Source organism: Pantherophis guttatus, chromosome 2 (genome assembly GCF_059756535.1).
Source record: "Pantherophis guttatus breed Tessera chromosome 2, ASM5975653v1, whole genome shotgun sequence".
NCBI classification, from domain to species: Eukaryota; Metazoa; Chordata; class Lepidosauria; order Squamata; family Colubridae; genus Pantherophis; species Pantherophis guttatus.
Genome location: NC_142064.1, coordinates 185,967,937 through 185,989,706, shown reverse-complemented (window position 1 = coordinate 185,989,706; position 21,770 = coordinate 185,967,937). Strand labels below are relative to the sequence as shown.

Genomic DNA, 21,770 nt, shown 5'->3' with positions numbered 1-21,770 from the left:
AGTTCTTTATCCCTGATTTAGGTAGGTTGGCATCTGCTTTCATTATATAACACAGAAGATATATCTGTTTCAGCTAAAATGTTCTCGTTATTATGTAGCTTTAGGGTATATATATCTCTCTCCTCATTTATAAGTAGTTACAGAAGGAATATATTTGTATATAGAATAACTCTCAACAACCTATCCTCAGGAGTTTTATTTCTGTATTGACAATCCTAATAGACTTGGAAGGCTCCATGTTGGTGAAGAGTGGTCTAGAATATGACAAAAGAGAGAGATGGAGAGACAGAGGGAGAGGGGTGGAAGAAAGAAAGAGAGAGAGAGAGAGAGAGAGAGAGAGAGAGAGAGAGAGAGAGAGAGAGAGAGAGAGAGAGAGAGAGAATTATGAGATATGTAATGAAACTACATAAATCATCTATGTGAGCAAGTTGTAAACTGATACTACTACTACTTATTATTAATATAGTTGGTCACGCAATAAGCCATACGTTAGACTGGATTTATCATTTTGCCCACATTATCATGTCCTTCCTAAGGACCTGAGATAGGCAGATGTAGTTACTTCATCATAGGATATAAGCTGTTCCAAGTAAAGCTGCCTTTTGCAATTGATGTTGATTTTGTCAATGCCAATGGTGTTCAATTGATGCTCCAGTTGTTCTGTGATTGCACCCAAGACACCTATTAATATTGGTACTATCAAAGTTAAAAGATAAACAAACAGAAAAAGAAGATTTGGAAAAAGAAAAAGCTCAGGAAAGAAAAAGAGTGAAAGTGTGAATAAAACAGAGAAAACAAATAGAAAAATATCAAACTTTCTTTGATAAAGATATGAATAAAAATACATCAAACTCTTATTCAAAGATTAATATCTACATTATTTCTATAGTCCCATGTAATTTTAATTATCAAATCCCAAAAATCAGCATGTCATTTCTTTTGATTTCAGTAAAGTCCAAAAATGGTTTTCAAGTAGAAAAAAAATCTGTCAATGTCTGTTCTTTAATCAAAACTATCAATTTCACCAGCTTCACCATTCATTCTTCCATTGTAGGCAAGTACTTCTATGCTTCAGCATATAAAAATGTCACTGCCATTATCATATGTAAAAGCAAAATTCCATAAGATGTTTCCATTTGTTTGTCCATTAAGTCCCCAAGAAAATCTTTCTGCATCAAAATACATACTTGATCCAATATTTCTGTCTTTTCTTTTATGTACACTGAGAGCATATGCACCAAGATAAATTCCTTGTGTGCCCAATCACACTTGGCCAAAAAAAAAAAATCTATTCTAGTCTACCTATTCTAGCTTTGTTACATGCCGATCAAAGATGAAAAATTGTTTTTTCAGTTTGCTTACATTTTCAACACATATTTGAAATTCCCATATACATTTTTGATCATTTATCTGGTGTCATGTACCAATGACACATCATTTTATAAAAAAAATCTTTAAGATTACAATTCAATTAAATTATATAGTCATCACTATCATCATTATTCTATTTAAATGTATTGGCTGTCCAACCCTGTCACGAGTGCTTTCAGAATTGCTGTAACTACTTGATCAGTCACAAACAGTATGGATCCAATCAAGCCATCTCCTGTTTGCAATTAACTGCAAGCCTTCCCCGCCCTAGTTAATTGCAGGTTAACTCCCCATATAAGCATGGACCTTTCTGCTTGCTATTCGGGCCTAGACGCTGTTTAGGCCTAGATGCAGAGCCAGTGCTGAAGCACCTGGACACAGAGCCCAGAGCAGAGCTGCAGAAGGGAGGAGAACTCAGCTAAGGAGTCCTGACGGCTGCAGCAGAGATAGCAGCAGAAAAGGAGCCGAAGAGCTGTGTAAAGATACTCCCACGGAGCTAGCTGCAACTGTGAGTTGAGATAGTTGGGAGCCTTTTGAAGTCTCCAATTTCGGCTTGCCTTTTGCTGAGTTGAAGCACGCAAGCCAACATCTGAACTGTTGCTGCTGTTGGAGCTACAATCGGAGGGAGAGCTGGACAGTTTCCCTCCCAGGAGCTTCAAGCCACGTTTGCTGATTGAATAGTTTTTCACAGGTAACTTTTAGCTGTGAAGCTTACGCTGCTGCCCTTCTACCACCTTGATGATATATCGACACCGAAGCTGCTTAATGTCATGTTAGTTTTTTCTTATGGACTGTTTCGGTATTGTGGAGAGGAATTTAGGAGATGGCCTGGCTTCATTTAACCAAGATAAGACTTTGTTGTTAATGTGCCTTTTTAAAGATATAGTGTTTTTTAAACGTTTTGAAGTAAAGTATATTTTTATACAAGACTCCTCTGCTAGTTTTATTTCAGTCCTAGTGTGTTTGCTTGTGAGCTGGTTCACGATTCGGGGACAACCCCCAACCCCATCCTGACAAACCCCAATGGACTTTCACACACAATCTGTTTCTTAAAATGAGCAAAAGAAAGTTTCAGTATATTTCTTATAAGACCATCGCCGATACGTCTTCAGCTGACTTTCAGAATAAATTTGTTCCTGACATTTATTCAGCCTGTGGATGGTGTTTATTGCCTAGCAATTAGAACAGATATTAACTTAACATATATTATCTTTCAAAAAATGTTTCTCATGAACAGATTCCCAAGAGCTTTTGCATTTTCCTTCGCTCTCACTTTCTTTGTCTTTCTACTCTGCCTCCTCCACAGTTATCCACCCACCTGCTTTTAAAATGTGCTTTCTCTTCAAGCGTAGAGTTCAGAAAACTGCATTGCAGGCATAAAAGCCAATTATTTGGGCAGAAATAGCCCTCCAAAGTTATATTTTAAACCAAATAGCCTTTTAATTTTTTGAAACATTTTCTTTAATGGTTTAATCCAACCCAGTTCAATGAAGGGGTTTCTTTCTTAATCACATGCTGTTCATCGGATCCCATACTATCCCATCCCATCCCACCAGCAGGAAACTTGTCATGGAAGCTGTTTTCAGTGGCAGGACATGGAAATTGGAGGGGGAAAATGATAAAAGAACATGTAATTGAAGTTAAATAAGCTCCTTTTCTTCCATGTTAATTCATTTAGACCACACCTGACAACAAATTAGCCAAGTTTATTTACATTCATTTCTTTGTTGCTTTTTTTTTGAAAAGTTTTTTTATTTTTATTTTTCATCAACATGTTTAAATGTACAATCTTTTATCCATCCTTATCCATTGTTTGTTCATCTTCTTCTTAAACTTCCATTAAGTAATTAATTAATTATTTTGTTCGAGTCTGCTCTTTTACCATTTCCTTCTTTTGTTTTACTACAACCTTTCCTTTTTCCCTTCCCTTCTTTCTCCTCCGTTCTTTCTTCTTTCCTCATTCCTCCTCTCCTTTCCTTTCCAACTTCCTTTCCTCTTTCCCCTCTCCTCTCTTCTTCCTCCCCTTCTTACCTTCTCTCCTGCTCTTCTTTCCCCTTCCTTCTTCCTCCCCTTTTCCCATTCTTCTTTTCTCTTCTTCTCACCTCCCAACTCCCATACTTTCCCTCTCTACTCCTCCCCTCTTTTCCATTCCTTTGTTGTTTCCTTTTTTAATTCAATCTGAGATGGTGTTTGAGCAGACCTGATTTCTATTTATATACGCCTTCATTTCCAATTTCATGTTTTTACTTTACTATTATTCCTCTAGTATTCCTGTACATTTTTAAATCAATCCATGTATCATCTGGGTATAACATTTGTACTATCATCTTCAAAGTTTACCATTATTTCTTAAAATATATATTTATCTTTTCTTCTTTCATTTAATTTTAATATACTACAACATATTCATCTCAAAGTTCTTGTCTTTATCCTGTTTATTATCTATACTCACTCTCTATCCATTGATAAAATTTCCCCCAAATGTTCTAATACTCCGATTCTGTTTTCCCTTTAATTATCAATGTCAACTTATTCATTTCTGCATATTCCAATATTTTCTTAATTACCTCTCCTTTTGTAGGGATTTTTTCGATTTTCCACTTTTGTGCAAATATCATTCTTACCGCCGTTATGATATGTATTATTAAATATATATGTTCTTTACTATACTTTTCTGAAAAAAATACCCAACAGAAACAATTCTGGTTTTAAATCAATATGTTGCAGCAACATTTCTTTGTTGCTTGAAGGTTGTTTCCAGCCTAAGTTTGCAATAAATGATGGCTAAGTAAGCTTGTCATACCAATAGAATCCAAGGGTCTTTTCTGTTTAAAATTAATACAAAATTACAAAGGGAGAAAAAGAAAAAGGAAAGAAAAAGAAAAAAAGAAAAATGTGTCCATCTAAACAGTCAAACCAATCTCTTCAATTGTTTTCTTTTAAAAAGGCAGAAATAAATAATCCTACTGAAATAGTTTTGTAAAACAATGCCCCCCCCCATTAACTATAGTCCAACACTTTGAGGAAAGAAGTGGACTTCTGGGCATAGAAAGCAATTGATGAAAGAAAATGAGTTGGATCCACCCAATAAATCCTATTTTTCCTTGTTTCATGTATCAACTAAAGTTGAAGAAACTCTAAAATAAGGTCTTTAACTTTTTTTTAAAGTAGTGGGATAAATCTCTTTATAAAGACCCTTCCTTTATAGCTTGAAAACTTGGCTTTGCTATCTGGCCTGGGGAACAGAGAGTGACATACACCCCATAAAATGACTGTACCATTTTTGAATTACTGTGTTGAATGGTTTTAATCATTTTGAATTGTTTTAATGTATTGTATTGCTTGCATGGTTGCTTTATTCACTGGATTTCTTTTGATATTGTTTATATTGTAATTATAAGCTGCCTAGAGTCATGAATGAGACAAGCAGCAATATAAATTGAATAAATGCATGAATGAATAAATATAGATTTTATAAATATAGGGAATGAAAATTTTCTATAAAATAAAAGACATCTAAGTTTCGAAGGTGGGGCAGACAAATATCTTGAGATCTTAGGTGCACTTAAAGGTGTTTTAGGTGCCAAATGCAGCACTTAGGGTAAGAAGCAAATCATTAGTCAGTGCAGTAACTGAAAATATAGAAAATTAATGAGCTGGATTTCCGAACTGTTTTTAGAGTCACATACAGAAAAAATTATACTAGTTAAAACCTTAAGGTTATTGAAGCATGAATGATGGCAACAAGGCCTGCTCTTTGGTTTTATTTCGCAGTAAATGCAGTCAATGCTTCAACAGGGGATGTGCATTCATTTGGTTCATTAAATATAAAACCCAAGCAAGTTGCTTTGGAGATACTGTATGCAGACCTCTTCCAAAGAACAACGAACCTTTGAATTGAACAATGAAGAACAATCCATACGATCCATGAATTGAATTGCTTCCTACCAGGACTGCTCTGGCTGCATCAAAGAGGGTACATCAAGATTATGAGAACTGATAATACCACTTTATATTCCACTGGTAAGTACCACATCCACTAAACAAAAGATTGTAAATCAAAGACTACGTGTATAGCAGTATACAACCACAACAATTTTAAGAAGCTTGGGCTTCAACTCTCAGAATTCCCCAGACAGCATCTTCAAGTTGTGAAACACTAATTTATTGGTTAAGGTGGAGATTCTTTGAATGATTTGGAATGTTTCTTCCCAGACTAATCTTTACCTGGCATGAGCTGTCAACTGACTCACCTTTTGTCTCTTGATTTGCTCTCCATTCCACCCATTCATAGCCTTCTCATAGTCTTGTACAAGGAGTAGGCATGGGTTGTAGGGTGATGTCATTTCAAAATAGAGTTGTAGTTTAAGCTCAAAGTCCCAGTGGCACATGTGGGACCCTAGGGGATGGAACTGAGCACTGATGAGGAGCTTTTCATGGGGAGATTTCCTCAGAGAAGAGTACCTGTGGGAGGAATGGTTCTCTAAGTTCCTCTTAAACCATTTCTCATCTAAGCTCATAGATATATTGAAGATATTAGAAAGAGAATTAAGAAAATTTCCCGACCCAAGTCTGCAAAATGTCCCCATCCATAATCACTGGATTGTTTTACTTACTTTTCTATTTAGTCCTCGGAACTGATTGTGTGACAGTTTCTATTTGAATCAAAATCTGAGTCCAACGTGATCTCCCCTGACTATTGCACTGTAGGCTATACAGAAGCCGAACAGAATGGATGGGCCTGACAGTTTATTGCATTATCTTGGAAAATATGATGAACAAAAAGCAAGGCATAATAGCCTCAAGTCAAGTCAGATCCCATTTGCCACAAGTGAATGCTGGAGTTGCAAAAATGCCACACTGAGCTGCAGGAGCTATTTCTGCATTGCTTCTCCCATGGTTGATCCCCAGGCCCATTTTTGCTGTCAGAATTCCAGATCAAGGAAATCGATAAATAAAATCAATTCCTTATTACAATTTTACACACACACACACACACACACACACAAGCTGTAACTGCAAGACACACCAAGAGCTAAAGAAGAAGCAAACTGGAATTCACATTGTATTTTCTCGTCATTACTGGAAGTAGTTGCCAGGTTGCCACACAATGCCAGGTATAATCTATGCATGGCAATCAATAACTTCTTGGAATGGTATCTGTACAGATCAAAAGAAAATAGAACTTTAAAAGTAGCATTTGGGGGGAAAGGGCTGTGTAGTAGCCTCTATCTTGATGTGCTGCCTTTCAGGGTGATAATTTCTGCAGAGAGATCATTGCTCTTCATGTTACGGTTTAGTGGAAGATTGAATCAAATGACATCTCTATGCATACAGATTGGTCTCTATGATCACAGAAATGATTTTTTTTTTTTTTGGTAACCATCCCTGGTAGCCTTTCCAACTACATAAGGCTAATCATTCATCCAGCAACCAATATAGCATGTGAAAGTAACAGTCAGAAATCCAGTGTTATTGCATACTGAAAGAAGGGATGTTGGAGAATGCTACCCTGGATTTCTTTTATTTTGAAATCCTGTGATCTATTAAGCTCAAAATGTCAGAACTGAATGGTCCATCGCAGAAACAGGTGAGAAATAAATAGATACTGTTAACATCCATTTCAAAATGTTTCTTAGCTCAGAATGCAAGGGAAAATATGCCAGGCAGGCTTGCACAAAAATGCCTGAAGTTTGAGAACCTTGTGCAAAAGAAAGAATTGCAGGTGTTTGTCTAGTTATTGTAGAATGGTGCATCCTTGAGGACTAGGTTCAGTCCCAGCTTCAATCATCGAAGTTGATTGGGTCACGATGCAGCAGTGATACTTTCTCAGCTCAGCCTATTCCACAAAATTATTTTTGTGGGGGGGTAAAATGAATAGAGATTCCCATGTAAGCTACCTTGAGCTCCTAAGGGGAGGTAGGATATCAATCTAATAAATACAGACCCAGAATATTGGCAAGGATTAATACTTACATTATTGGGGATGCTGTTTTTGGCTGATTTCAGTTATAAATAAGCAGAGGCTATTTCAAAACTCTGCTCTAGGTGCAGGACCCTAGATAAAATATGCTAAAATGAAGATGGGATTTTAATCCTGTATTTGTGCTCAGCTTTGTAGCAGTGCTCTACTTCCGCCGTAGTATAAATCAACTTGATTAAATTCATCAGTGGTAGCTCGGAGCCACTACTGGTTCTCTTTCTGCTCTGATAAACAGGAATCTTTGGAACAGATTTGCCCTGGGTCACTAGCTTTGGTAGCAAGGACATGGCACTATTTTTAGCTGCATGCTTGGTTTCTGAGCGGATAGTGACTCTTGCATAAGTATTTCTGTCCAAATATCACATTTAGGTGAAAGTTTGTGCTCTAAAGATTGGAAGTGTCATCACTCTCCTCTGAAGGGATTAATTTTCCAGATGTAATCTTAAAGAGACAGCTCTGACATCCTTTCTATTGATTGGATGTGAGCTTTCGCTTTGGAGTGGGGGGGGATTAAAGACATAAAAATTAAATCCCAAGCCTTTATTTCTATTTAATGATAACCTAGCAGGAGGAAGCCTGATTTCAGTGTGTTTGGTTGTTTTGTTTTGTTTTAACCACAGTACATTTGGGTTCATCCAAATTCAAATGTTGAAATCAAACCCTATCGTTTAAAAATCAATCTTTTATTACAATGGAAATGTGTAGAGGTGGAATGCTTTGTGAACTGCATGTCCCCAATTCTGTGTCTGGAGTCATCATGTACAGTCCAGTGCCTTTCTTCCAAAATAAACAGAGGTTAGAGGGAATTCCATTACCGCAATTAAAATATGTTTCAGTCAGAATCATAACAGGCATCTCAAAAATCAACCCAGGGGAATGTTTTCTTTTAGTACTGAAATGTTATTTGAGCAGTGTTTTTTGTTCAACCAAACCAGCTTAAATATTGCAGATTGTTATATACTTTGTCCAGATCTGGTTAAGAGACTCTAAATAATTTCTTCACACACATCTATGATTTTGTGAACCATGCAGAGAAAGCAAAAGAAAGATAAATGGCAGAGAAATGCCAAATGTCGATGGCCAAGCAGCACAATGCTCTTCAGATTTTCTCAGCTTTAAGCGCCGTTGAGGTCAGAAAAGCCTATTTACAATTGTATTCAACCTTTTTCACTTACCTAGGAAGAAAATTGATAGTCCCTGTTCATAGCAGGAATACAGCATAATGGAAAGGGAACTAGGTGGTCTCAGATGCCTATAGAGATTCTCAGTCATCCAGGTCATGGATGTCCCAAAGGTGTTTTTTCAAGAGGCAACTGGACTTTCTTGTTTTTCTTTGAAGATGTTTCGCTTCTCATCCAAGAAGGTCTCAGATGCTACGAAAATGAGAGTATGATAGGGATAGGAAGAAAGATAAAATATAAAAAATTGTTCAGATTCTTATAGAGAGCTTAAGCTTGTCATAAATCTTCATACTCATTTGAACTGGCTGGATCTCCTGATTTCCCTCACCCTTGACACAACTGAGTCCAAAATTTCTGTTGCTTAGCAAGACATTTGTTATGTGAGTTTTGCCCCCATTTTATGACTTTTCTTGCCACAGTTGTTAAGTGAATCATAGCAGTTGTTAAGTTAATAACATAGTTGTTAAGTGAATCTGGCTTCCGCATTGACTTCGCCTGTCAGAAGGTTGTAAAAGGTGATCACATGACCCTGGGCACTACAACTGCCATAAATACAACTCAGTTGGCAACCATCTGAATTTTGATCATGTGACCACAGGGATGCTTCAATGATCATAAGGAGCCTTGGTGGCGTAGCAGACTAAAGCACTGTTAAGTAATACCAGCTGCCTGCACTTATTGCAATTTCAAATCTCACCAGGCTCAAGGTTGACTCAGCCTTCCATCCTTTCAAGGTAGGTAAAATGAGGACCCGGTTTGTGGGGGCAATAAGCTGACTTTGTATAAAATAGAACACCGCTTAGGGGGGCCCCAAAAAGCCCTACTAAGCAGGTATATACAAAAGTATGAAGGCTATTGCTTAACGCATTGTAAGCTGCCCTGAGTCTCCAGAAAAGGGCAGCATATAAATCGAACCAAATAAATAAATAATAAATAATAAAAAGAGCCTTGATAGCACAGTGGTCTAAGCACCCTGTTATTAACACAGCTGCCTGCAATTACTGCTGGTTCGAATCTCTCCAAGGCTCAAGGTTGACTCAGCCTTCCATCCTTTCTAAGGTGGGTAAATTGAGGACCCAGTTTGTGGGGGCAATAAGCTGACTTTGTATAAATATACAAAAGTATGAAGGCTATTGCTTAATGCATTGTAAGCCGCCCTGAGTCTCCGGTGAAGGGCGGCATATAAATCAAATTAAAAATAAATAAATAAATAAATAAATAAATAAATAAATAAATAAATAAATTGTGAAAAACGGTCTTAAGACACTTTTTCCAGTACCGTTATAACTTCAAATGTTCATTAAACGAACGGTTGTAAGTCAAGGCCTACCTGTAATTTGAAACCTAAGTACAAGCTTGTCAAGAAATCTTATAAAGCACTCTTTTACCCTAAGTATGTTAGTATAGAAGACTAGTTTAATTCAAGTATTTTATTAAATAGATTAAGCACCTTAGCATAAAAGCAGGCCTTGAGTAAAGCCTACTGAAGTAATAGATACCCAACTGTCTACTCCTGAGTGATAGAAACTCCAGGAAAGAAAAAGGCAATTTTTATCTACTGTATTTTCAATTAGTTTGTTCCAGTTATCATTTATATGGAAAGGAGAAAATGCCTCCAGAGGCAAGGAAAAAGCAAACAGAAATAATATAAATGACAGCATGCCCTCAAAAAATTATTCAGCACTCAGTCACATCGCTGATACTTAGTTTTTAAATGTGCATATTTTTAACTGGCAAGATTACATTTTGAAAAATAAACTATTATATCAAATTTATAATCATTTTGTTTTTGATGGAAATGTTTTTCTGAATTTAAGTAGACTTCTATAACATTTGCTCTTGTAATTAGATTGGGAGCACTTCCTTGACTTAGTAAATGAACCAGGTTCTTCTTTATTTGTGGAGGAAAAAAAAATAACAATTAATGGATAAAATCAAACCAGCCATCTTGATAAAAGCGGCTATGCAATGAACTCTAAGAAATTCTGTAGTTTGTTCCATTTGGTAATGCTTGCATCCTTCTGTCAAAGGAACCAACACACGGCTTTGTTTGTCAGCAATTTGTGTTAAAGAAGAATGATTTCAACACACAGGAGAATCACCTGAAAGATTAATCTAAGTCACATATTGCTGCTTTAAAGCACAAATCTGAAGTATAGTGAATAGTGGAAATATGACTGCTAGCAACATTTATATGGGAAATAAATGATGTATTTTTAATATATATGTCAATGTATATGTCATCAGATGCCTAGAATTATTACAGCTTTACTAATAAACAAACACAACTCAGTCTTTAACACCTGTATTTCAACAGATTGATTCTTTCCACACGGAGTATTAGTTCAATGGATTTCTGAATAGTTAACTCAGTTGTTTGAATCCAAGGTTGTACGAAGTAGTGTTTGCTTATTTATTTATTTAAACAATTTAAACATCTCCCAAAAGTGATTGGACATCATACAGGGGTTATAATCACTACCATTTGATAATATTTAACAAAAGCCAATGCCCAAGGTCATAATGCAATTCAACTCATAAAGAATAAGAGAAGCATATTAAGTATCAGAGTTTGCCTAGCTACACACAGCTCATAAACGTGAGGGAACAACAAGGACCTTAATGCTTTAATTTTGAGACTTGAAATGTCTTATACATAATTGAAATATAACTCACAAAGATGAAAACAACATTGTAGTGGAGCTCCTTTGGTATGGTTGTTAATCCCTTTTGCCAAATATGCACTTACAAAAAGTCCCAATCACATAATTAACATTCTTGGAAGTCCTTTTACTCATGGAATGGAATGGAATGGAATGGAATGGAATAGAATAGAATAGAATAGAATAGAATAGAATAGAATAGAATAGAATAGAATAGAATAGAATAGATGCTGCAATTGTTCCAAATTCCTCCATATACTTTAAAAATGTTCACCAGTTTAATTTCTCTTTGCCTATAAAAGGTCTCTGGTTCAATTCCCAGCACTTTCAGATAAACTGGAAAAATTCATGGTAGAAGCACAGAGAGCCACAGAGAATGTTGATATTGTATAATAGCTCCCTATGTAGCTATGATGCATTATTCTTCAGTTATCTCAACTTTAATACTTAGTGATTTCATTCACATTCACCTTTTTTTAAACCAACTTTTGATAATATATGTTTCCATAGAAACCCAACCTTTTAATGGCTTGCATGTGAACTATGAAAAAAAAATGTCAAGAACACTCATAAAATTGTACAGACAAGGGGGTGTGGACACGGTGAAAACAAATATAGATCACATTAAAAATAGATTCATGTACTGTTTTACCCTGTCCCACCTCAGCAGCATACTTTGTAAGTTGGTTTCCAGGTCAATTCTTGGCATCTTCAAATAGAACTGGAAAAGCTAATGTCTAAAACTAGAGATTACAGCCAGTAATGTTGAGAGTAATTAGTTATAAATTCCTGTGTTTCCATTCCTCATAGGCATTTTCACTGTATACAGGAATATAAGCGAGAGTACTCATGGTTTTTTTTTTAAATGAAGTGAGGCCTGATTATCAGGGACAGAATTACATGGTTCCCAGAACATTTCAGTAATAATTAAAAGCTGACTTTTGATTTCAAACATTCATTCTTAAAAAAAAAGAAAAATCCTTCCGAAGGTTGTAGAATCCTCTGCTGAGTTATTGCCATAATGTTCATGGTTGGTGGTATAAACACAGACTTCATTTTAAAAAGAAAAAACAAAGGTTTAGAAATACTTTGGAATCAAGTCAGGGAAGCTGCCAAACCTAGAAGCAGAATTTTAGGAACAAGAAACTCTAATATATCACAGATAACACTTTCTTTGTAAACATCTGTCTTCATTTCAGGCATTAGTTAAATGCCCGATCTGTTGTTATTGATCTGGCAAACTGTTTTTATCAGGAGATAGTTATAACCGGATTTTTCCATTAAAAACATTAATTATTTGTCAGTTACTTTTATCTTCCTGTTTACATACAGCTTGTCTTGCTGACAAGTTTTCTTTAGGAAAAATGAAGATGCATGTATGGGATAACAATCTGAATGTTCTTATCACTGCAGTACAATTAACCCTGAAACACAGAAAGCTACACTTTATATACAGAAAGCTGGACTTAGTTTTCTAAGAGAATACAGTGAAATTAACACTCCCCTCCCAATTAATGGGAGAATCCTACTATGATTATTTTGCATGGAGACTCTGTCATTCACAAATGAATTAAAAAAGAAACTCTGTAGATTCAGCACCTTGCTTACAGTTAGGACCATCCACATAAAAGGCAGTTCACCAGAAGATCTAGAGAACAATAGTCAGAGAACAATAGTCAACAGAACTCATAACACTTTCAAAATTCCTCCTTTTTTGGGGGAGGGGTTCCTTTTTTTCACCTAAGGAGCTTGGAAGTTTTAAGAACCTCGTTTCTCAGTTGTTGTTTCTTCTATGTGGCCTGTTTTTTTTAGTGAGCTCAATAAAAAAAAAATCTAATTGTCTAGTCAAGAAGAGGTATGTTTTTCAAAGTTCTTCTGTGCAGTGAGTTTGACTCAGAAAGCTAATATAATCCTTGGTTATATAAACAGAGGCATAGACTCAAGATCATGTGAAGTATTAGTACCGCTTTATAAAGCCTTAGTAAAACCACACCTGGAATATTGCATCCACTTTACAAAAAAGTCACCATATTACAAAAAAAATGTTGAGACTTTGGAAAAAGTGCAAAGAGCAACTAACATGATTAAAGGCCTGGAGACTAAAACATATGAAGAATGGCTGCAGGATTTGGGTTTGGCTAGGCTAGAAAAAAGGACTAGCAGTATTCCAGTATTTGAGGGCTGCCACAAAGAAGAGGGGCTCAACTTATTTTCCAAAGCACCAGAGGGCTGGACAAGATACAATGGATGGAAACTAATCAAGGACAGAAGCAACCTAGAATTAAGCAAAAACTTCTTAACAGTTGTGGTGAGATTGGACATCCACATTCCCGTGCTGAGTTCTCCCTGTTGGTGAGCTCCGAAAGGAGCCAAAGCTGCCCTGTAGGGACAGTGAAGCAAAGAAGGGTGCCCTGTGAGGTCGCGGAGAGTCACAACTCTCCTGTCTGACTTAGGTTCTTTTTTCCTCTCAGCCATGGCAAGGAGAAGAGGCAGCCAAAAGATGGCTGCCACAAAGCTGGGACAACCGGGGAACAACTATGACTGGTGCTGGAGCGACGTAGGTGAACAGTGACTGGAACTGGGGGAGAGGATTCCTTTTTACTTAAAACCTAACCCCAAGAAACAATTTAGAACCATTTGCTCAGAATTGTTTGTTAAAGCAGCGATTAAGCATTCTGAGAAAAATACCAGACCAGAAGGAAAAGACCTAAAGAGAGAAAAGCAATAAATTTCTAAAAATACAGAAGATTGGATACTTAAACTAGGAAGATGTGGTATTGGGAAGGCATTTTAAAACGCTAGAATTATTTACTTAAAAAACTTATCCTGCTTCTATAGTTGAATTACAATTAAAATTACGATCAAAATAAGTAAGATTAGACTGACTAGTGGCAACATTGAAATTTAAGTTGAGAGTGCCACCTGCAAATATACAAGTCTGGGAATACTTATATGAAAGATTGTGAAAATATTTACTGGGTTATATCTAACTACCCCACGACTACTGGAGACTCAAATATGAGAACAAGGAAGTTATTTAATTAAAGTGACCCCTGAATGTTATGCTAGAAGATTGAATCTTAAAGGGGACGTAAAGAGGCTTTTGATAACTTCTGGAACTATTTAAACAGAACTGATTGATTTCTTATGAGATACAAAGAACTGTGATCAGTGTACTTCTTGAAGGGCAATTTTAGGTCTGAAGAAATGATTCTTGGACTACTGGACAAAAGTGGAATTTTTAAAAACAAAATAAGATGCTTCATAAAGAAGAAATGAGTGGAACTTTGAAGAAGATGGCATTGATTTTCTAAAGCACAAAGGACATCATGGAGAAAGGATTTAAGGAGACTATGGGAAAAATGGAAAATACTATATGAGGGATGATGAGTAAAGATCTAGATGCTCAGAAAAGGGAGGAGCTAACAGAAGGAATGGAGGAAAAGATAGAACCAAAGAACCAGTGAACAAAAGAAGAGGAAAAGATGGAGATAATAAAAATAACAGTGATTGATGAATTAAACCAGGGAAAAAATATTTTAAGAAAGTTGAAAAGAGAATTGAAGATACAGGAAGATACTTTTGAATGGGAGATAGGGGTTTGGCAGATACTTTGGAAGCTAGGCAGTGGAAGACGGTAGAGATTGGAGAAATACCTAGATTGACTAGCCAAGAAGTAGATGCAGACAGAACTAAAGATCCAAGAGAGGAATATGGGAGGCAAGTCAAAAAAAAAAAAAAAAAAAAGGATAGCAACTAAAGTACTGAAGACAATGGATAGAAAGGAAAAGGTTTCTTTTTTTTTAATGTCATGATTTGCTTTTCTTTTTCTCTTTCTTTTCCTTCATTTTTAGAATGGTGGCATGATTAGAAGTTAGGTAGAAATAAGAAAAAGGAAAAACATTTGTATAAACATACCTTTATATAATGGAATAAAAGTAACAATAAAATGAGAAAACTAGAGATTGAATGATGGTATTATGAAGTATTTTTTAATAATATTGTGATTGGCATTGAAATAATATATTGAAACATTGACCAATTAAATAATGAAAGAACACACTTTAACATAAACATGTGTATTACTATCAGAATTATATAGATTTGATGATTGTAAAGAATATGATTAGAATAATTTTGTATCTCTAAATAATATTGGGATTGGTATTAGAATTATGAATTGAAACATTAACTAATGAAATAATGAATGATTGTATCTTAATACAAATAGATGTAAAGAGTGAAATATGGGAGGTAAGTTAAAAATGAACAGGATTCAAAGCACCAAAGTGGGTGAGAGATGTTGGATAGAAAGAAAACGTCTTTTAATAAAAGGGTGACATGATTAAAAGTTAGGATAGAGATAGAAATAAGAGGAAAAGGGGAATATTAGTGTATACATTTTTACATAATAAAATAAAAGCAATAACATGAGGGAAGCTTAGAAATTGAATGTCGGTATTATTATGTTAAATAATATGGTGAGTGGCATTAGAGCAATATATTAAAACATGGAATAATTAAATAATGATAAACTACAACTTAATATAAATGTATATTATTATATGTCTATGAAATATATGTTGGTTGAATGTAATAACTATCATTAATTTTACTAGTTTTATTTGTATTAGAATGTATGACACCCAGGTGCCATACTGTTCACGCATTGATATGTATATGTAAAATAAAATTTAAAAAAACTTGAAACAAAAAAAATAGTGAGGACAATTAACCAGTGGAACAGCTTGCTGTCAGAAGTTGTGGGTGCTTCATTACTGGAGATTTTTAAGAAGAGAAAGTGTAAAGGGTCTCCTGCTTGAGTAGGGGGTTGGACTAGAAGACCTCCAAGGTCCCTTCCAGCTCTATTCTGATTGATTGTTTGATTGACCACAAAGCATGAGCTTACTTTACTATTTGAATCTAGCAGAAATGGAAAAATATGTTCTCCCACACAGGTTGTTGGTCTCTATCAAATCAATGTATGGTCATAGCTTTTTCTAGAATGCATCATGCCATTTTCTCAGTGAGCAAAAGCTGATCCATGTTCTTCCTGTCTAGGTTACTAATAAAGCCGCTATGAAATTCTTGGAATGAAAACTGAAGATTAAACATTAACACTTAGCACTAACATAAAATTTGTTAGGCAAGTAAACGTTTCCAAGATTTTCATTTAATATCCAAAGGAATGAGAGTTATCAATATACTGTTTTTCTTTCTTTATAATCCCCTCCAAATGCTAGTTATGACATTTTGTACCTTACGCCCTGTGTAGATTTTCTACTAATTTTATGTAAAAATATCCAGTTGAAATCTTTTGAATCTATATAATGAGTGGCAATCTTCATCTGCAACTCAAACACAGATGATACAAATTTTTGGAGAAATGCATGTACAAAAGAAAGGGAAAATTACATGTAGAAAGTGAATATACTAAGAAAAATATTAAAAATTCATATATCAGAGAGTCATAAAAATGTAAATTAATTTTTATGTAGACAATTTTATTGCATTTACTAACTGATGTGAAACTAGCGTTTTAAAAATTATGGTTGAGAAAATTTAAAAAATTATCAAATCAGCATTAACTGATTGTCCTTCCCAGCAGAACAATCTGTTAAAAAGTTACTATTCTATTTATTATTCCATTTAAAAATAAATAGAAATACATTAACAAAAACTTCGCAACAAATGTTATTGTGTTTATTTTTTAAAAATATCATCCTTAGTAATTAATCCTTAGAGTTATTAAAATAATAATAGATCTTTATTGTTAAAAACACAAGTTTAGTAATAAAATAAAAAATATAGAAAAATGCTTTCTTTGGCTTGTCAATAACATGTGTTTTGGTAATTGAAATGGAACTTGCTTCTTACTGAGTTAATAATTCATAAAAGTTGAAATGTGTTACATTTCATCAAATGTCTTTATTGAGAGAGAAAAGCATGTATTAGGAAAATCAGTATTTACCTGCAATTGCTTCTAAAATGCTATTTTGCATTATCATTAATGCATTTTACTGATCTATTTCAGCAAGCTATCTTCCAAAATATGGAGGAAAACACTGACTTTAACAGTGCAAATGTTGAGGCATATAAAAAGAATCTCAATATTACCTATATGTATCATAGATATTACCTATATGTATTTAGATATTCTAAAGTAAGGCAGGATTCCTTCCAAAGTGACAAAAATGCAATTTTCAGGATTTCAGAGGGCTGAGGGAAGGCAGGCTGATTTTTTTTTTCTAACCATTAGCTGTCCCTGCAAGAACTAGCTGTGAGAAAGGCAAGTCTCAAGAGAAGAGAATATTTGTAGCTCAGGGTTGAACTGTGGGGCCCTTGGTATTCTCTGAGCTTGGTGGTTTTCTTGCAGTGCACTGATTATGTTACCTAGTTTGGTAATAAAATGTCTGCAAGAAAACCACCACGATCAGAGAGCACCAAAGACCCCCAAGCCAAGTCTAATTTTCCTTTCTTCCCAAACCACCAATTGGTATCTAACATAAAAGCACTGACTGCCCCTCCTTCTCTGAATATTTTGTTGAAAATGCAATTCCAATGTAAGAGACTCTGGTATCTCGAGACCTATGGATCCCAAGGAGGCAGTTTGGTGCAATTAGAAAGTTAAAGATGCCTCTTTGTCTAAAAGGATGTTAATCTGAAGTCATTTTCTTTTTCCTCTCTTCCCAGATAATTAAGGAAACATGTTCTTTGGCTTTGCTTTTGATCAGTTACCTGGATGCTATATTTTGCCTCTCCTTATAATGCATTTCTATAGACAAATCTTTTTCTTATTATGAACTCTCCTTTACAAATCCTGCTTAAATTACTGTAGCTTCCTGAGATGTTTACTTACAGGCTGAGGATGCTTCAATCTCAAATATATTCTTCTATAATTTAGATGGCTTTTTTTTATGAAGAGGCATCTCTAAAGTACATGCTGTTTTCACAGGAATTATCTATCAAACAAAAAAGGAGATTAAATTTGCTTTTTCAATGTTATACTGGATGAAAAAGCTAAAAAAAATTGCTTGTAATATTATCAATATTCTAAACTGTAATTCACACAGAATATTTTTTCTTTCTCTTTCTGTTCTCAATATTCTAAGCTATTTAAATATAGAACGTTAATAATTTTAAACATGTTCTAACAACATCAATTATGGAAATAGCACAGTGTACCAAGACTTATAACAACATAATAAACAGAAAGGAAAAAAGAAAATCACTTGAAAACTTTGCTCAAGTTTCAGGCTCAATAGGCTTTGCCTCCATGTAAAAAGCAACAATGACTACAAATATGTCTAATTTTCTTGAATTTGATAGGCTTCAAGCCAGAAAAGAAGAGAAGCATTTTAATGTTTGTAGTTGTTTGTTGATTTTCAGTTAACAGTAAACAGCATTCGGGGGATTTTCATGGTTTTGGATTTGTTGGCCTGGCGTCCAACTAAGATTGTTTCCAAATCAATTTACAATGAATCACTTTGTTTTTTTGAATTGCCAAATTGAGTGTAACCTTGGTAGAAAAACAAAAAACGAAGAAGATGGCTCAGCAAGGTTATTTTCTGAAAATATAGTTACTATTCTTCACAGGTTTCAACAATGAAATATTGGCTCTTGTCCTCTGTGAAGCAGATGTATTTTTTGAGAGATGCACTCAGTTTATTTATGATATACATATTCTGCTGTTGTTGCTTTGATGCAGACTTGAAGAATACAAACTTAACAGCTCAGTTTTTGTTTAGCTCATATTAGTCTGTGGAGTATCTTTATAGATTATTTAAAAAGAAACAGGCACCCTGTATTTGAAACTTCTGGATTTGATACTTTTCCACCCACATCAAGCAGGGGATTTTTTTGTCTGTTTCTGATAAAATGTCCCCCCCCCTTGTCCCACATATCTTTTATAGCAATTAAGTCCATTGTCGATCTCCGAATACCTGCTACAGCTATGTGAATGGATTATGTTTCGCATGAAAGGAAACTCTACTGCTTAGATTTTTATGTGCAACAGAAATTATAGTTCCTCTGAAAAACATGACATCAGCCTCTGGCTGAAACTGCAGGAAACATTTTGAAGTTTTGAGTGGTAGAAGTGTGAAAAACAGACCTTTGATCAGGACAGATGAAAATTCTTTGTAGATAATTTGAACTCCTTCTGCACTTCACTCAGATAAAAGGTGGGCAAGAAAATTCATAATTTTTAAATGATGAACCTTCCATGATGTAGCGAAAGCAACACATAAGAGTAGAATATGGGTAATCCTTGATTTACAAGCATTCATTTAGCAGCTGTTCAGAGTTGCAATGGGACTAAAAGAAGTAATTTACAACCAGTCCTCACACTTAAAACCGGGGCAGCACCCTCAGAGTCATGTGATTTAAATTTGGGCCCACGAGAAGTGGCATGTATTTATGATGCTTGCAGCATCCTGAGATTATGTGATGGCTATTTGTGACTTCCCTAGACAGCTTTTGACAAGCAAAGTCAATGGGGGGGGAAGCTGGATTCACGTAACGTCCATTAGGTTAACAGCTGCTGTGATCCACTGCAAAAAAAGTTGTAAAATCGGGTGTGTCTCACTTAACAATCACCTTTACTTAGTGATGGAAATTCTGGTCATAATTCAAGGACTATGTGTATATAAAGCTACAGGTTTCATTATCTTAGTATATAAGTGAATCTCTTTATCTGGCAAATACGCATTTTAATCTGATGCTAAACTCAAGTGCTATTGCAAGATATTCAAATGATATGAAATACAAATTTTCACACTTTTTTGCTGCAGTAATTTTCCCACCAGAAATCATGCAGTTTAGATTTGTTGAGTGAGTAGCATCAAGCTTAGTATTTTTTTTTAAATGACTCCTGTAACAATATGAAAAAAGATAAGAGTGTTTAACTCTCCCAAAGAGCAGAGTGAGTACATATATTTCCCATAAAGGACTTATATTATCTCATTATGTGGAGAGTTAGACGGAGCTTTGTGAGGCAAGTATGATTTGCTTTGATGATGCATTTTGGGCAGAGAAGCAACACCATTGTCTCCTCTGAGAGGTGAAGGGGCCCAATGTGCGGGATTTCACACAATGTAAAGACTGATCCAGAGAGTCCACTGGAAATCTATTTTGGGACAGCCTGCAACTGATTGGAAAAGACTTCAGCACAGAGCATTTGTGTAGCCTTTTTCAGTTGTCAGAACTGTTGAAGGAAGGAAGCACCCTCTTAGAAACCGCATAAAGGCCTAACACTGCTGTATCACCCTATTCTCTCTCTCAAATAGGCTAGAAAAGAAAATGTGGTTGACTCTGCTTTTGCTGGAGGTAAAGTAACATAGGGTTAAATTCTTGTTTGATAGGCTTACCTTAATTACACAGTCTATGTCTCTGATGGATGTCAGTCATTCTTCACAATAGTATCACGTCTACAGGGGCTTACCGATTCTACGGTTTTTGATACTACAATTATTATTATTATTATTATTATTAATTTAATTTGTATACCGCCCTTCTCCCGGAAGGGACTCAGGGCGGTGAACAGCCAAGATTAAAAAACATACAAATGCAAAAGTTAAGATAATTAAAAGAATTAAATCATTGGCTACCCAAATTTAAAACCCCAAATCCATAAAATTTAAAATCCCAATTAAAAACCATTTAGGCTAGGCCGGCTTGATGAAATAAAAACGTCTTCAGGGCTTTACGGAAGGTCCGGAGGTCCGGGATCAATCGTATTCCAGGAGGCAGCTCATTCCACAGGGCGGGTGCCCCCACAGAGAAGGCTCGCCGGGGAAGGCATCAAAAAGGATCAAAAAGCACAGGAGAGGTGAAATGTTGTTATTTAAAGCATAAAGATTCCGGAATTCAGTATTTTTTGCTACTTTTCTTTTCTAGCACTGGATACTGCTGCTGCAGCAGCAGCTGGTGGTAATAATGACAGTAATGATGAAGAAGAAGATGACAATGGTAGTGATGATAATAATGATTTGAGTGGGAGATCTAAATATCTCTAGTTACTGGCACTTGCTTCAAAAAAGTGGAATATTTTATGTTGTACTTACTGTATCCTTTCAGTAACTGTGCTTCTTTCTCTTTTGATAGATCTGCATCCTTTTGTCCAGTTTGTGGCTTAGTCTGATTCTGCTGATCCTTCATTAGTGCTGTGGGTCTTTTTCATTCTTCCTCTTTGTGAAGTATATCCTTTCCCTCACCTTCACCTCTCTAATATTTGAGCAATCCACAGCTAGTTCTCTGAGTCTGGAAGGTGGAAGATCCATGGCGTTTTAAAAATGAGCCTATGTTAATCAAAAGAAAGTTGCAACCTGCCTATATGAAATATGCCAGCTCTTATGTTCACTATGTTCCCTATAATCACAAGAATGTGTTTTTCTGTTCAGTGTTGGCCATTCTCATCATCATAATCATCTTTTAACAACCCCATAATCCCTCACCAGGTGGAGTCTGGGCAACTGAATGGAGCTAGAAGAGTGTTTTAATGGCCGGATGCCCTTCCTGTCGCCAATGCAGAGTTTTGTTCAGGAGATATATTCTCAGTGTGCCCAGAGAGAG

General features: G+C 35.5%; 1 long non-coding RNA gene across 2 annotated transcripts in view; it reads right to left on the bottom strand.

Moving 5' to 3' along the window:
* Positions 1-635: 635 nt before the first annotated feature.
* Positions 636-21,770, bottom strand: part of LOC117657134 (uncharacterized) — a 57,379-nt gene continuing 36,244 nt past the window's right edge. The window contains exons 3-6 of one of the 2 annotated variants that reach the window (XR_009621578.2): positions 18,058-18,160; positions 8,530-8,727; positions 5,625-5,835; positions 636-696 (exon numbers count right to left, since the gene is read on the bottom strand). This is a non-coding gene — a long non-coding RNA (uncharacterized LOC117657134). Of the gene's footprint in view, positions 697-5,624; positions 5,836-6,879; positions 7,211-8,529; positions 8,728-18,057; positions 18,161-21,770 lie in introns of those variants that run through there. The other variant, XR_004589076.3, reaches the window with a different exon arrangement.